Below are 17,856 nucleotides of genomic sequence, written 5' to 3' on the forward strand. Positions count from 1 at the left end.
AACAGCTCTTATAAGAGCTAAATTCCAGGGAGAAGCTTGTCAGTGTAACGTGGCACTGACGGGCTCAATCGCCGCAACCCAGCCCGGATCCTGAATGGAATACACTGACAGTGTATTCCCGTATACCCTATATATACACCCCCGATCCCCGTTCCAACGGTGTGCCCCCCCACCTTCACCCCAGAAATACCCTGCAAGTCCCCTAGAAATAGAATTGGGGCTATATACACCCACTATTTTTGCTACTGCCATATAGTGCCATTGTCTGACTGGGAATTCAAAGAATATATTAGGGTTACAAATACCCTCATTTCTTGCTACTGCCATATAGTGCCATTGTCTGACTGGGAATTCAAAGAATATATTAGGGTTACAAATACCCTCATTTCTTGCTACTGCCATATAGTGCCATTGTCTGACTGGGAATTCAAAGAATATATTGGGGTTACAAATACCCTCATTTCTTGCTACTGCCATATAGTGCCAGTTTCTGACTGGGAATTCCAAGATTATATTGGGGTTACAAATACCCTCATTTCTTGCTACTGCCATATAGTGCCATTGTCTGACTGGGAATTCAAAGAATATATTGGGGTTACAAATACCTTCAAGTCCTGCCACTGACATATAGTGCCAGTTTCTGACTGGGAATTCAAAGAATATATTGGGGTTACAAATACCCTCAATTCTTGCTACTGCCATATAGTGCCAGTTTCTGACTGGGAATTCAAAGAATATATTGGGGTTACAAATACCCTCATTTCTTGCTACTGCCATATAGTGTCATTGTCTGACTGGGAATTCAAAGAATATATTGGGGTTACAAATACCCTCATTTCTTGCTACTGCCATATAGTGTCATTGTCTGACTGGGAATTCAAAGAATATATTGGGGTTATAAATACCCTCATTTCTTGCTACTGGTATATAGTGCCATTGTCTCACTGGGAATTCAAAGAATATATTGGGGTTACGTGCACCCACAATTTTTGCTACTGGTATATAGTGCCATTGTCTGACTGGGAATTCAAAGAATATATTGGGGTTACAAATACCTTCAAGTCCTGCCACATAGTGCCAGTTTCTGACTGGGAATTCAAAATGCGCAAGGCTCCCGGAAAGGGACGTGGACGAGGCCGTGGGCGAGGTCGGGGGAATGGTTCTGGGGAGCAAGGTAGCAGTGAAGCCACAGGGCGTCCCGTGTCTACTCCTGTGGGGCAGCAAGCATTGCGCCACTCCACAGTGCCAGGGTTGCTTGCCACATTAACTAAACTGCAGGGTACAAACCTTAGTAGGCCCGAGAACCAGGAACAGGTCTTGCAATGGCTGTCGGATAACGCTTTCAGCACATTGTCCAGCAGCCAGTCAGGCTCTGCCTCCTCTCCTCCTATTACCCAACAGTCTTGTCCTCCTTCCTCCCAAAATTCCCAAGCTTCACAGAACAATAACCCCAACTGTCCCTGCTCCCCAGAGCTGTTCTCCGCTCCTTTCATTGTCCCTCAACCTGCCCCTCCATGTCGCGATTCCACGAACCTAACAGAGGAGCATCTGTGTCCAGATGCTCAAACACTAGAGTCTCCTCCATCTCCGTTCGATTTGGTGGTGGATGACCAGCAACCCACCCTCATCGACGACGATGTGACACAGTTGCCATCAGGGCATCCAGTTGACCTGCGCATTGTGCGGGAGGAGGAGATGAGACAGGAGTTGGAAGAGGAAGTGGTGGATGATGAGGACACTGACCCGACCTGGACAGGGGGGATGTCAAGCGGGGAAAGTAGTGTGGATGTTGAGGCAGGTGCAGCACCAAAAAGGGTAGCTAGAGGCAGAGGTCAGCAGCTTAGGCGAAGCCAGGCCACACCCGGAATCTCCCAAGATGTTCCAGTTCGTACCCAGCCCCGAAAAACTCCCACCTCAAGGGCACGTTTCTCGAAGGTGTGGAGTTTTTTCAAGTAATGCGCCGAGGACAGATATAGTGTTGTCTGCACAATTTGCCTCTTGAAATTGATTAGGGGCTCTGAGAAGAGCAACCTGTCCACCACTTCAATGCGCCGTCATTTGGAATCCAAGCACTGGAATCAGTGGCAGGCAGCAACGGCAGGACAAAGGCCGCCTGCCGTTCACGCCACTGCCACTGCCTCTGCCACTGCCTCTGCCTCTGCCACTGCCACTGCTGACTGTGCTGGCGATGCACTCCAGAGGACGAGCCAGGACACCACTTCATCTGCCTCCGCCACTTTGTTGACTTCTTCCTCATCCTCCCCTGTTCCTGTCTTATCTTCTTCTCCTGCACCATCAAAGGCACCATCAGGCGCTTCTTTACAACAACCCACCATCTCTCAGACATTGGAGCGGCGGCAGAAATACACCGCTAACCACCCACACGCGCAAGCCTTGAACGCCAACATCGCTAAACTGCTGGCCCAGGAGATGTTGGCGTTCCGGCTTGTTGAAACTCCCGCCTTCCTGGACCTGATGGCAACTGCGGCACCTCGCTATGCCGTCCCTAGCCGTCACTACTTCTCCCGGTGTGCCGTCCCCGCCTTGCACCAGCACGTGTCACTCAACATCAGGCGGGCCCTTAGTTCCGCGCTTTGCACAAAGGTCCAGTTGTCCACCGACGCGTGGACAAGTGCATGCAGACAGGGACGCTACATTTCACTGACGGGACACTGGGTGAATGTAGTTGAGGCTGGGACAGCTTCCCAAACTGGCCCGGTGTACCTCGTCTCCCCGCCTAACATTCCTGGCAGGGACACAAGAAGAACACCCCCCTCCTCCTCCTCCTCCACCGCCTCCTCCTCCACCACCGCCTCCTCCTCCGCTGTTAGATTGACCCCAGCTACGAGTTGGAAACGTTGCAGCACTGGCGTTAGTAGATGTCAGCAGGCCGTGCTGAAGCTGATCAGCTTGGGGGACAGACAGCACACTGCCTCCGAGGTGAGGGATGCCCTCCTTGATGAGACGGCAATATGGTTTGAGCCGCTGCACCTGGGCCCAGGCATGGTCGTTTGTGATAACGGCCGGAACCTGGTAGCAGCTCTGGAGCTTGCCGGACTCCAACATGTTCCATGCCTGGCCCACGTCTTCAACCTAGTGGTGCAACGTTTCCTAAAGAGCTACCCCAATGTTCCAGAGCTACTGGTGAAAGTGCGGCGCATGTGCGCCCACTTTCGCAAGTCGACAGTAGCCGCTGCTAGCTTAAAATCTCTCCAGCAACGCCTGCATGTGCCACAACACCGGCTTTTGTGCGACGTCCCCACACGCTGGAACTCAACGTTTCAGATGTTGAATACAGTGGTTGAGCAGCAGAGACCTTTGATGGAATACCAGCTACAAAACCCTAGGGTGCCACAAAGTCAGCTGCCTCAGTTTCTCATCCATGAGTGGCCATGGATGAGAGACCTTTGTGACATCCTACGGGTGTTTGAGGAGTCCACAAGGAGGGTGAGCTCTGAGGATGCGATGGTGAGCCTTACAATCCCGCTCTTGTGTGTTCTGAGAGAATCCCTGATTGACATCAGGGATAACTCAGATCACACAGAGGAGTCAGGGATAGCATCCGATCCGTCACAGCTGGAGAGTAGGTCCACACATCAGTCCGCTTCATCGCGTTTAATGGAGGAGGAGGAGGAGGAGGAGGAAGAAGAGTTGTCCGATGATGTGATGGTGATACAGGAGGCTTCCGGGCAACTTCGAATCGTCCCATTGTTGCAGCGCGGATGGATAGACATGGACGATGAGGAGGAAATGGAGATTGAACTTTCCGGTGGGGCCAGAGGAGTCATGCCAACTAACACTGTGGCAGACATGGCTGAGTTCATGTTGGGGTGCTTTACAACCGACAAGCGTATTGTCAAAATCATGGAGGACAACCAGTACTGGATCTTTGCTATCCTTGACCCCCGGTATAAAAACAACATCTTCTCTTTTATTCCGGTAGAGGGGAGGGCCAATCGCATCAATGCTTGCCACAAGCAATTGGTGCAGAATATGATGGAGATGTTTCCAGCATGTGACGTTGGCGGCAGGGAGGGCAGTTCCTCCAGTAGGCGACCAAGTTCTCACCGGTCCACACAAACGAGGGGCACACTGTCTAAGGTCTGGGACACCTTGATGGCACCCCCTCGCCAAAGCGCCGCCACGGAGGGTCCTAGTGTCACCAGGCGTGAGAAGTATAGGCGCATGTTGCGGGAATACCTTTCCAACCACAGCCCTGTCCTCTCCGACCCCTCTGCGCCCTACACGTATTGGGTGTCGAAGTTGGACCTGTGGCTTGAACTTGCCCTATATGCCTTGGAGGTGCTGTCCTGTCCTGCCGCCAGTGTCCTATCTGAGAGGGTGTTCAGTGCAGCCAGTGGCATCATCACTGACAAGCGCACCCGTCTGTCAGCTGAGAGTGCCGACCGGCTCACTTTGATAAAAATGAACCACCACTGGATAGAGCCTTCATTTTTGTGCCCACCTGTGTAAAGCACCCCAACATGAAACTCCATGTCTGTACTCAACCTCTCCAATTCCTCCGCATCCTCATACTCATCCACCATAAGCGTTGCACAATTCTGCTAATACTAGGCTCCCTCCACCCTGATTTCCCCCAATTCTGCTGGTTAGAGGCTCCCTCCTCCCTGATTTCCCCCAACTCTGCTGGTTAGAGGCTCCCTCCACCCTGATTTCCCACAACTCTGCTGGTTAGAAGCTCCCTCCACCCTGATTTCCCACAACTCTGCTGGTTAGAGGCTCCCTCCACCCTGATTTCCTACAACTCTGCTGGTTAGAGGCTCCTTCCACCCTGATTTCCCCCAACTCTGCTGGTTAGAGACTCCCTACACCCTGATTTCCCACAACTCTGCTGGTTAGAGGCTCCCTCCACCATGATTTCCCACAACTCTGCTGGTTAGAGGCTCCCTCCACCCTGATTTCCCAACACTCTGCTGGTTAGAGGCTCCCTCCACCATGAATTTGCCCAAAGTGGGGTTTTTAGAGGCTCCCTCCACCATGAATTTCCCAAAACTTGGCTGTTTAGAGGCTCCCTCCACCATGAATTGGTCCAAACTGGGCTGGTTAGAGGCTCCCTCCACCATGAATTTGGCCAAACTGGGGTTTTTAGAAGCTCCCTCCACCATGAATTTCCCAAAACTTGGCTGTTTAGAGGCGCCCTCCACCATGAATTGGTCCAAACTGGGCTGGTTAGAGGCTCCCTCCACCATGAATTTGGCCAAACTGGGGGTTTTAGAGGCTCCCTCCACCATGAATTGGTCCAAACTGGGGTTTATAGAGGCTCCCTCCACCATGAATTTCCCAAAACTTGGCTGTTTAGAGGCTCCCTCCACCATGAATTGGTCCAAACTGGGCTGTTTAGAGGCTCCCTCCACCATGAATTTCCCAAAACTTGGCTGTTTAGAGGCTCCCTCCACCATGAATTGGTCCAAACTGGGCTGGTTAGAGGCTCCCTCCACCATGAACTTCCCATAGCTTGGCTGTTTAGAGGCTCCCTCCACCATGAATTGGTCCAAACTGGGCTGGTTAGAGGCTCCCTCCACCATGAACTTCCCATAGCTTGGCTGTTTAGAGGCTCCCTCCACCATGAATTGGTCCAAACTGGGCTGGTTAGAGGCTCCCTCCACCATGAACTTCCCATAGCTTGGCTGATTAGAGGCTCCCTCCACCATGAATTTCCCAAAACTTGGCTGTTTAGAGGCTCCCTCCACCATGAATTGGTCCAAACTTGGCTGTTTAGAGGCTCCCTCCACCATGAATTTCCCAAAACTTGGCTGTTTAGAGGCTCCCTCCACCATGAATTGGTCCAAACTGGGCTGGTTAGAGGCTCCCTCCACCATGAATTGGTCCAAACTGGGCTGGTTAGAGGCTCCCTCCACCATGAATTTCCCAAAACTTGGCTGTTTAGAGGCTCCCTCCACCATGAATTGGTCCAAACTGGGCTGTTTAGAGGCTCCCTCCACCATGAATTGGTCCAAACTGGGCTGGTTCGAGGCTCCCTCCACCATGAATTTCCCAAAACTTGGCTGTTTAGAGGCTCCCTCCACCATGAATTGGTCCAAACTGGGCTGGTTAGAGGCTCCCTCCACCATGAATTGGTCCAAACTGGGCTGGTTAGAGGCTCCCTCCACCATGAATTTCCCAAAACTGGGCTGTTTAGAGGCTCCCTCCACCATGAATTGGTCCAAACTGGGCTGGTTAGAGGCTCCCTCCACCATGAACTTCCCATAGCTTGGCTGATTAGAGGCTCCCTCCACCATGAATTGGTCCAAACTGGGCTGGTTAGAGGCTCCCTACACCATGAATTTCCCAAAACTTGGCTGTTTAGAGGCTCCCTCCACCATGAATTGGTCCAAACTGGGCTGGTTAGAGGCTCCCTCCACCATGAATTGGTCCAAACTGGGCTGGTTAGAGGCTCCCTCCACCATGAACTTCCCATAGCTTGGCTGTTTAGAGGCTCCCTCCACCATGAATTGGTCCAAACTGGGCTGGTTAGAGGCTCCCTCCACCATGAATTTCCCAAAACTTGGCTGTTTAGAGGCTCCCTCCACCATGAAATGGTTCAAACTGGGCTGGTTAGAGGCTCCCTCCACCATGAATTGGTCCAAACTGGGCTGGTTAGAGGCTCCCTCCACCATGAATTTCCCAAAACTTGGCTGTTTAGAGGCTCCCTCCACCATGAATTGATCCAAACTGGGCTGGTTAGAGGCTCCCTCCACCATGTGGTCCAAACTGGGCTGGTTAGAGACGCCCTCCACCATGAATTTACCAAAACTTGGCTGTTTAGAGGCTCCCTCCACCATGAATTGGTCTAAACTGGGCTGGTTAGAGGCTCCCTCCACCATGAATTGGTCCAAACTGGGCTGGTTAGAGGCTCCCTCCACCATGAATTGGTCCAAACTGGGCTGTTTAGAGGCTCCCTCCACCATGAATTGGTCCAAACTGGGCTGGTTAGAGGCTCCCTCCACCATGAATTGGTCCAAACTGGGCTGGTTAGAGGCTCCCTCCACCATGAATTGGTCCAAACTGGGCTGGTTAGAGGCTCCCTCCACCATGAATTGGTCCAAACTGGGCTGGTTAGAGGCTCCCTCCACCATGAACTTCCCATAGCTTGGCTGTTTAGAGGCTCCCTCCACCATGAATTGGTCTAAACTGGGCTGGTTAGAGGCTCCCTCCACCATGAATTTCCCAAAACTTGGCTGTTTAGAGGCTCCCTCCACCATAAATTGGTCCAAACTGGGCTGGTTAGAGGCTCCCTCCACCATGAATTTCCCAAAACTTGGCTGTTTAGAGGCTCCCTCCACCATGAATTGGTCCAAACTGGGCTGTTTAGAGGCTCCCTCCACCATGAATTGGTCCAAACTGGGCTGGTTAGAGGCTCCCTCCACCATGAATTGGTCCAAATTGGGCTGGTTCGAGGCTCCCTCCACCATGAATTTCCCAAAACTTGGCTGTTTAGAGGCTCCCTCCACCATGAATTGGTCCAAACTGGGCTGGTTAGAGGCTCCCTCCACCATGAATTGGTCCAAACTGGGCTGGTTAGAGGCTCCCTCCACAATGAATTTCCCAAAACTTGGCTGTTTAGAGGCTCCCTCCACCATGAATTGGTCCAAACTGGGCTGGTTAGAGGCTCCCTCCACCATGAATTGGTCCAAACTGGGGTTTTTAGAGGCTCCCTCCACCATGAATAGGTCCAAACTGGGCTGGTTAGAGGCTCCCTCCACCATGAATTGGTCCAAACTGGGCTGGTTAGAGGCTCCCTCCACCATGAATTTCCCAAAACGTGGCTGTTTAGAGGCTCCCTCCACCATGAATTGGTCCAAACTGGGCTGGTTAGAGGCTCCCTCCACCATGAATTGGTCCAAACTGGGCTGGTTAGAGGCTCCCTCCACCATGAATTTCCCAAAACTTGGCTGTTTAGAGGCTCCCTCCACCATGAATTGGTCCAAACTGGGCTGGTTAGAGGCTCCCTCCACCATGAATTGGTCCAAACTGGGCTGATTAGAGGATCCCTCCACCATGAATTGGTCCAAACTGGGCTGGTTAGAGGCTCCCTCCACCATGAACTTCCCATAGCTTGGCTGTTTAGAGGCTCCCTCCACCATGAATTGGTCCAAACTGGGCTGGTTAGAGGCTCCCTCCACCATGAGTTTCCCAAAACTTGGCTGTTTAGAGGCTCCCTCCACCATGAATTGGTCCAAACTGGGCTGGTTAGAGGCTCCCTCCACCATGAATTGGTCCAAACTGGGCTGGTTAGAGGCTCCCTCCACCATGAATTTCCCAAAACTTGGCTGTTTAGAGGCTCCCTCCACCATGAATTGGTCCAAACTGGGCTGGTTAGAGGCTCCCTCCACCATGAATTGGTCCAAACTGGGCTGGTTAGAGGCTCCCTCCACCATGAATTTCCCAAAACTTGGCTGATTAGAGGCTACCTCCACTATGAATTAGTCCAAACTTGGCTGGTTAGAGGCTCCCATAACCATGAATTTCCCAAAACTTGGCTGTTTAGAGGCTCCCTCCACCATGAATTGGTCCAAACTGGGCTGGTTAGAGGCTCCCTCCACCATGAACTTCCCATAGCTTGGCTGTTTAGAGGCTCCCTCCACCATGAATTGGTCCAAACTGGGCTGGTTAGAGGTTCCCTCCACCATGAATTTCCCAAAACTTGGCTGTTTAGAGGCTCCCTCCACCATGAATTGGTCCAAACTGGGCTGGTTAGAGGCTCCCACCACCATGAATTGGTCCAAACTTGGCTGTTTAGAGGCTCCCTCCACCATGAATTGGTCCAAACTGGGCTGGTTAGAGGCTCCCTCCACCATGAATTGGTCCAAACTGGGCTGGTTAGAGGCTCTCTCCACCATGAATTTCCCAAAACTTGGCTGTTTAGAGGCTCCCTCCACCATGAATTGGTCCAAACTTGGCTGTTTAGAGGCTCCCTCCACCATGAATTGGTCCAAACTGGGCTGGTTAGAGGCTCCCTCCACCATGAATTTCCCAAACCTTGGCTGTTTAGAGGCTCCCTCCACCATGAATTGGTCCAAACTGGGCTGGTTAGAGGCTCCCTCCACCATGAATTGGTCCAAACTGGGCTGGTTAGAGGCTCCCTCCACCATGAATTTCCCAAAACTTGGCTGTTTAGAGGCTCCCTCCACCATGAATTGGTCCAAACTGGGCTGGTTAGAGGCTCCCTCCACCATGAATTGGTCCAAACTGGGCTGGTTAGAGGCTCCCTCCACCATGAATTGGTCCAAACTGGGCTGGTTAGAGTCTCCCTCCACCATGAATTTCCCAAAACTTGGCTGATTAGAGGCTACCTCCACTATGAATTAGTCCAAACTGGGCTGGTTAGAGGCTCCCTCCACCATGAATTTCCCAAAACTTGGCTGTTTAGAGGCTCCCTCCACCATGAATTGGTCCAAACTGGGCTGGTTAGAGGCTCCCTCCACCATGAACTTCCCATAGCTTGGCTGTTTAGAGGTTCCCTCCACCATGAATTGGTCCAAACTGGGCTGGTTAGAGGCTCCCTCCACCATGAATTTCCCAAAACTTGGCTGTTTACAGGCTCCCTCCACCATGAATTGGTCCAAACTGGGCTGGTTAGAGGCTCCCTCCACCATGAATTGGTCCAAACTTGGCTGTTTAGAGGCTCCCTCCACCATGAATTTCCCAAAACTTGGCTGTTTAGAGGCTCCCTCCACCATGAATTGGTCCAAACTGGGCTGGTTAGAGGCTCCCTCCACCATGAATTGGTCCAAACTGGGCTGGTTAGAGGCTCCCTCCACCATGAACTTCCCATAGCTTGGCTGTTTAGAGGCTCCCTCCACCATGAATTGGTCCAAACTGGGCTGGTTAGAGGCTCCCTCCACCATGAACTTCCCATAGCTTGGCTGATTAGAGGCTCCCTCCACCATGAATTTCCCAAAACTTGGCTGTTTAGAGGCTCCCTCCACCATGAATTGATCCAAACTGGGCTGGTTAGAGGCTCCCTACACCATGAATTTCCCTAAACTTGGCTGTTTAGAGGCTCCCTCCACCATGAATTGGTCCAAACTGGGCTGGTTAGAGGCTCCCTCCACCATGAATTGGTCCAAACTGGGCTGGTTAGAGGCTCCCTCCACCATGAACTTCCCATAGCTTGGCTGTTTAGAGTCTCCCTCCACCATGAATTGGTCTAAACTGGGCTGGTTAGAGGCTCCCTCCACCATGAATTTCCCAAAACTTGGCTGTTTAGAGGCTCCCTCCACCATGAAATGGTCCAAACTGGGCTGGTTAGATGCTCCCTCCACCATGAATTGGTCCAAACTGGGCTGGTTAGAGGCTCCCTCCACCATGAATTTCCCAAAACTTGGCTGTTTAGAGGCTCCCTCCACCATGAATTGATCCAAACTGGGCAGGTTAGAGGCTCCCTCCACCATGTGGTCCAAACTGGGCTGGTTAGAGACGCCCTCCACCATGAATTTCCCAAAACTTGGCTGTTTAGAGGCTCCCTCCACCATGAATTGGTCCAAACTGGGCTGGTTAGAGGCTCCCTCCACCATGAATTTCCCAAAGCTTGGCTGTTTAGAGGCTCCCTCCACCATGAATTGGTCCAAACTGGGCTGGTTAGAGGCTCCCTCCACCATGAATTGGTCCAAACTGGGCTGGTTAGAGGCTCCCTCCACCATGAATTTCCCAAAACTTGGCTGTTTAGAGGCTCCCTCCACCATGAATTGGTCCAAACTGGGCTGGTTAGAGGCTCCCTCCACCATGAATTGGTCCAAACTGGGCTGGTTAGAGGCTCCCTCCACCATGAACTTCCCATAGCTTGGCTGTTTAGAGGCTCCCTCCACCATGAATTGGTCCAAACTGGGCTGGTAAGAGGCTCCCTCCACCATGAATTTCCCAAAACTTGGCTGTTTAGAGGCTCCCTCCACCATAAATTGGTCCAAACTGGGCTGGTTAGAGGCTCCCTCCACCATGAATTTCCCAAAACTTGGCTGTTTAGAGGCTCCCTCCACCATGAATTGGTCCAAACTGGGCTGGTTAGAGGCTCCCTCCACCATGAATTGGTCCAAACTGGGCTGGTTAGAGGCTCCCTCCACCATGAATTGGTCCAAACTGGGCTGGTTAGAGTCTCCCTCCACCATGAATTTCCCAAAACTTGGCTGATTAGAGGCTACCTCCACTATGAATTAGTCCAAACTGGGCTGGTTAGAGGCTCCCTCCACCATGAATTTCCCAAAACTTGGCTGTTTAGAGGCTCCCTCCACCATGAATTGGTCCAAACTGGGCTGGTTAGAGGCTCCCTCCACCATGAACTTCCCATAGCTTGGCTGTTTAGAGGTTCCCTCCACCATGAATTGGTCCAAACTGGGCTGGTTAGAGGCTCCCTCCACCATGAATTTCCCAAAACTTGGCTGTTTACAGGCTCCCTCCACCATGAATTGGTCCAAACTGGGCTGGTTAGAGGCTCCCTCCACCATGAATTGGTCCAAACTTGGCTGTTTAGAGGCTCCCTCCACCATGAATTTCCCAAAACTTGGCTGTTTAGAGGCTCCCTCCACCATGAATTGGTCCAAACTGGGCTGGTTAGAGGCTCCCTCCACCATGAATTGGTCCAAACTGGGCTGGTTAGAGGCTCCCTCCACCATGAACTTCCCATAGCTTGGCTGTTTAGAGGCTCCCTCCACCATGAATTGGTCCAAACTGGGCTGGTTAGAGGCTCCCTCCACCATGAACTTCCCATAGCTTGGCTGATTAGAGGCTCCCTCCACCATGAATTTCCCAAAACTTGGCTGTTTAGAGGCTCCCTCCACCATGAATTGGTCCAAACTGGGCTGGTTAGAGGCTCCCTACACCATGAATTTCCCTAAACTTGGCTGTTTAGAGGCTCCCTCCACCATGAATTGGTCCAAACTGGGCTGGTTAGAGGCTCCCTCCACCATGAATTGGTCCAAACTGGGCTGGTTAGAGGCTCCCTCCACCATGAACTTCCCATAGCTTGGCTGTTTAGAGTCTCCCTCCACCATGAATTGGTCTAAACTGGGCTGGTTAGAGGCTCCCTCCACCATGAATTTCCCAAAACTTGGCTGTTTAGAGGCTCCCTCCACCATGAAATGGTCCAAACTGGGCTGGTTAGATGCTCCCTCCACCATGAATTGGTCCAAACTGGGCTGGTTAGAGGCTCCCTCCACCATGAATTTCCCAAAACTTGGCTGTTTAGAGGCTCCCTCCACCATGAATTGATCCAAACTGGGCAGGTTAGAGGCTCCCTCCACCATGTGGTCCAAACTGGGCTGGTTAGAGACGCCCTCCACCATGAATTTCCCAAAACTTGGCTGTTTAGAGGCTCCCTCCACCATGAATTGGTCCAAACTGGGCTGGTTAGAGGCTCCCTCCACCATGAATTTCCCAAAGCTTGGCTGTTTAGAGGCTCCCTCCACCATGAATTGGTCCAAACTGGGCTGGTTAGAGGCTCCCTCCACCATGAATTGGTCCAAACTGGGCTGGTTAGAGGCTCCCTCCACCATGAATTTCCCAAAACTTGGCTGTTTAGAGGCTCCCTCCACCATGAATTGGTCCAAACTGGGCTGGTTAGAGGCTCCCTCCACCATGAATTGGTCCAAACTGGGCTGGTTAGAGGCTCCCTCCACCATGAACTTCCCATAGCTTGGCTGTTTAGAGGCTCCCTCCACCATGAATTGGTCCAAACTGGGCTGGTAAGAGGCTCCCTCCACCATGAATTTCCCAAAACTTGGCTGTTTAGAGGCTCCCTCCACCATAAATTGGTCCAAACTGGGCTGGTTAGAGGCTCCCTCCACCATGAATTTCCCAAAACTTGGCTGTTTAGAGGCTCCCTCCACCATGAATTGGTCCAAACTGGGCTGGTTAGAGGCTCCCTCCACCATGAATTGGTCCAAACTTGGCTGTTTAGAGGCTCCCTCCACCATGAATTGGTCCAAACTGGGCTGGTTAGAGGCTCCCTCCACCATGAATTGGTCCAAACTGGGCTGGTTAGAGGCTCCCTCCACCATGAATAGGTCCAAACTGGGCTGGTTAGAGGCTCCCTCCACCATGAATTGGTCCAAACTAGGCTGGTTAGAGGATCCCTCCACCATGAATTTCCCAAAACTTGGCTGTTTAGAGGCTCCCTCCACCATGAATTGGTCGAAACTGGGCTGGTTAGAGGTTCCCTCCACCATGAATTTCCCAAAACTTGGCTGTTTAGAGGCTCCCTCCACCATGAATTGGTCCAAACTGGGCTGGTTAGAGGCTCCCTCCACCATGAATTTCCCAAAACTGGGCTGGTTAGAGGCTCCCTCCACCATGAATTGATCCAAACTGGGCTGCTTAGAGGCTCCCTCCACCATGAATTTCCCAAAACTTGGCTGTTTAGAGGCTCCCTCCACCATGAATTGGTCCAAACTGGGCTGGTTAGAGGCTCCCTCCACCATGAATTGGTCCAAACTGGGCTGGTTAGAGGCTCCCTCCACCATGAATTGGTCCAAACTGGGCTGGTTAGAGGCTCCCTCCACCATGAATTGGTCCAAACTGGGCTGGTTAGAGGCTCCCTCCACCATGAATTGGTCCAAACTGGGCTGGTTAGAGGCTCCCTCCACCATGAACTTCCCATAGCTTGGCTGTTTAGAGGCTCCCTCCACCATGAATTGGTCCAAACTGGGCTGGTTAGAGGCTCCCTCCACCATGAGTTTCCCAAAACTTGGCTGTTTAGAGGCTCCCTCCACCATGAATTGGTCCAAACTGGGCTGGTTAGAGGCTCCCTCCACCATGAATTGGTCCAAACTGGGCTGGTTAGAGGCTCCCTCCACCATGAATTTCCCAAAACTTGGCTGTTTAGAGGCTCCCTCCACCATGAATTGGTCCAAACTGGGCTGGTTAGAGGCTCCCTCCACCATGAATTGGTCCAAACTGGGCTGGTTAGAGGCTCCCTCCACCATGAATTTCCCAAAACTTGGATGTTTAGAGGCTCCCTCCACCATGAATTGGTCCAAACTGGGCTGGTTAGAGGCTCCCTCCACCATGAATTTCCCAAAACTTGGCTGTTTAGAGGCTCCCTCCACCATGAATTGGTCCAAACTGGGCTGGTTAGAGGCTCCCTCCACCATGAATTGGTCCAAACTGGGCTGGTTAGAGGCTCCCTCCACCATGAATTGGTCCAAACTGGGCTGGTTAGAGGCTCCCTCCACCATGAATTGGTCCAAACTGGACTGGTTAGAGGCTCCCTCCACCATGAACTTCCCATAGCTTGGCTGTTTAGAGGCTCCCTCCACCATGAATTGGTCCAAACTGGGCTGGTTAGAGGCTCCCTCCACCATGAGTTTCCCAAAACTTGGCTGTTTAGAGGCTCCCTCCACCATGAATTGGTCCAAACTGGGCTGTTTAGAGGCTCCCTCCACCATGAATTGGTCCAAACTGGGCTGGTTAGAGGTTCCCTCCACCATTAATTTCCTAAAACTTGGCTGTTTAGAGGCTCCCTTCACCATGAATTGGTCCAAACTGGGCTGGTTAGAGGCTCCCTCCACCATGAATTGGTCCAAACTGGGCTGGTTAGAGGCTCCCTCCACCATGAACTTCCCATAGCTTGGCTGTTTAGAGGCTCCCTCCACCATGAATTGGTCTAAACTGGGCTGGTTAGAGGCTCCCTCCACCATGAATTTCCCAAAACGTGGCTGTTTAGAGGCTCCCTCCACCATGAATTGGCCCAAACTGGGCTGGTTAGAGGCTCCCTCCACCATGAATTTCCCAAAACTTGGCTGTTTAGAGGCTCCCTCCACCATGAATTGGTCCAAACTGGGCTGGTTAGAGGCTCCCTCCACCATGAATTGGTCCAAACTGGGCTGGTTAGAGGCTCCCTCCACCATGAATTGGTCCAAACTGGGCTGGTTAGAGGCTCCCTCCACCATGAATTGGTCCAAACTGGGCTGGTTAGAGGCTCCCTCCACCATGAATTGGTCCAAACTGGGGTTTTTAGAGGATCCCTCCACCATGAATTGGTCCAAACTGGGGTTTTTAGAGGTTCCCTCCACCATGAATTTTCTAAGACTTGGCTGTTTAGAGGCTCCCTACACCATGAATTGGTCCAAACTGGGGTTTTTAGAGGCTCCCTCCACCATGAATTTGCCCAAACTGGGGTGTTTAGAGGCTCCCTCCACCATGAATTTGCCCAAACTCTGCTGGTTAGAAGCTCAATCCACCCTGATTTTCAAAACAAATGTTGGTGCCAACCTCAACTTACTACAAGGGCCAAATTCACTGCTGGTGACAAGCTCTCCTCACTCCAAGTGCCAAATACACATGTTTCAAGGTGTTTTCCTACTGTCTGAGAGGTGGTATTGAGTGTGTAAAGTGTGTAGTTGTTAGGCTGTAATGTTTAGGTAATAGAGGGTCTTTGGTGTGTTAGATGCCCCCAGACATGCTTCCCCTGCTGTCCCAGTGTCATTCCAGAGGTGTTGGCATCATTTCCTGGGGTGTCATAGTGGACTTGGTGACCCTCCAGACACGGATTTGGGTTTCCCCCTTAACGAGTATATGTTCCCCATAGACTATAATGGGGTTCGAAACCCGTTTGAACACAAGAACAGTGAGCGGCTGTTCGAATCGAATTTCGAACCTCGAACATTTTAGTTATCTATTAAATATATCCAGTGCACATAAATTATATATATCCAGTGCACATATATTATATATCCAGTGCACATATATTATAGATCCAGTGCACATATATTAATTATCCAGTGCACATATATTATATATCCAGTGCACATGTATTATAAATATCCAGTGCACATATATAATATATCCAGTGCACATATATTATATATATCCAGTGCACATATATTATATATACCCAGTCCAAACATATTAAATATCCAGTGTACATATATTATATATCCAGTGAACATATATTAAATAAATCCAGTGCACATATATTAAATATCCAGTGCACATATATTATAAATATATCCAGTGCACATATATTAAATATCCAGTGCACATATATTATATATCCAGTGAACATATATTAAATAAATCCAGTGCACATAAATTAAATATCCAGTGCACATATATTATATATCCGGTGCACATATATTATATATATCCAGTGCACATATATTATATATATCCAGTGTACATATATTAAATATCCAGTGCACATATATTATATATCCGGTGAACATAAATAAATCCAGTGCACATATATTAAATATCCAGTGCACATATATTATAAATATATCCAGTGCACCTATATTATTGATAGGGAAATCAATACGTTCATATATATTCCCTATATGTGTATACATTCTGTCAATAACTTAAGATTGTAACATGCATCTCCAGGTCAGCTTGACACATATTCCATATTAATCAGAATATTTGCAGACATAATGCCGCACCCCATAATAAACAGAGTAATAAAGTGGCTGGAATAAAGTGATAAGATGGTTATTAAAATAGACTTTGTTATGCCACGCGGTAAGGTGACTAAAACATACACTACGTAATGCGCACTGAGTTAACCTCATCATCAGATGTCAGAACAGTTAGAATATTCATGATTAGGGGTGGGATATTCTTGTAACACTCATGTATAGAAATTGCTGAATCCTAACGGTTAATGATTACTGAATGACACACCCATATACGCCTACCGAGTTACTGATTACTCTATAATACACCCTGTATGTACACCCACTTCTTTGGGTATAAGAAGAGATGATTTGTTCAATAAACTTTATGCTTTAGCCCAGATTCAACTTGTTTCTGTGTCATTGCATCACTGACTCTCCGGAGTGTGACGTAATTTGGAATCCATCCAATATACCTATTGGTCTGACTTGAGGACCACCTTAACAGTAAATGGCGCACAACGGGGGGTTGGCAAAGGCAAAAGACCTCAATATCTTGAGACCCGGCAATAACAGAGTTAAGGATCAAAGGACACACAGACAATCACCGGTGAGGTAAGAACCATTGCTTCTTACTTACAATATCTCTGTGTTTCCGGGGGTCTTCTAACTCTGGGACCGGATCTGAAGGTATGCTATAGTCTGTCTTTTGTACTCCCAGCCCATATTATTTGGCAAAGAACCGTAGAATATCATTCTTGATACTTAATGGTATATTGGATTGGATAGCTCTATGTATTACTGTTTTGTTATGTCTAACGTGTAACGGCTGTGTGAATGTATGAGTCTACCTAAGGCCTAGAGGGTATGGAATGGTCTGTTGGGGTCTGCCGTAAAGACTAACTCTTCCTGCGATCAGACTGGCGTGTCCGGTGGATCAGGGAGGAGCGCCCCTGATGGGTTGGTCCTACATGCCAGATACCTCCTCTTGGGGACAATTAGAGATATGGTGTATAAAGTACATCAAATGACTGATAGATCCTCTGTAATTCTGTCCGGTAACCAAAGGGGGACGCCCCTAGCCAGAGCATAAGTCTTGTCTTATGTTTGTCATTGTTTGTCTTGTAGTATGCACAACGCTATCTCACATGATTTCAGGAGAATTTGAAAGGGTTTAGGTTGTTCTTGTTTTGTTTAGCATTAGTTTGCTTCACCCTCTGGTTGATATATAGAATCTATTGTTATGGAAAAAGTAGCCTGATATCTGTACCGTATCTAGCTCCCCTGGCGGTGATCAGCGACTGGAAGGTGACTGAAATTTAGGAAGTCACGATTTGGCCAAAGGGGTCGCTGAACTGTTCTCGGGCCCAGCAAGCACTTTGTGAGCTACTGGGTGGGAGAAAATGCCTGGAGTGGGAGTTAGATCAGGAGGGTACAGTATCTGTGGCATCTAATAGAGTACGGTAGTAGTATACAGTACTGAGAGACATAGAGGTTTATATGTCAACCA

This window comes from Leptodactylus fuscus, chromosome 11 (genome assembly GCF_031893055.1).
Source record: "Leptodactylus fuscus isolate aLepFus1 chromosome 11, aLepFus1.hap2, whole genome shotgun sequence".
Lineage (NCBI taxonomy): Eukaryota > Metazoa > Chordata > Amphibia > Anura > Leptodactylidae > Leptodactylus > Leptodactylus fuscus.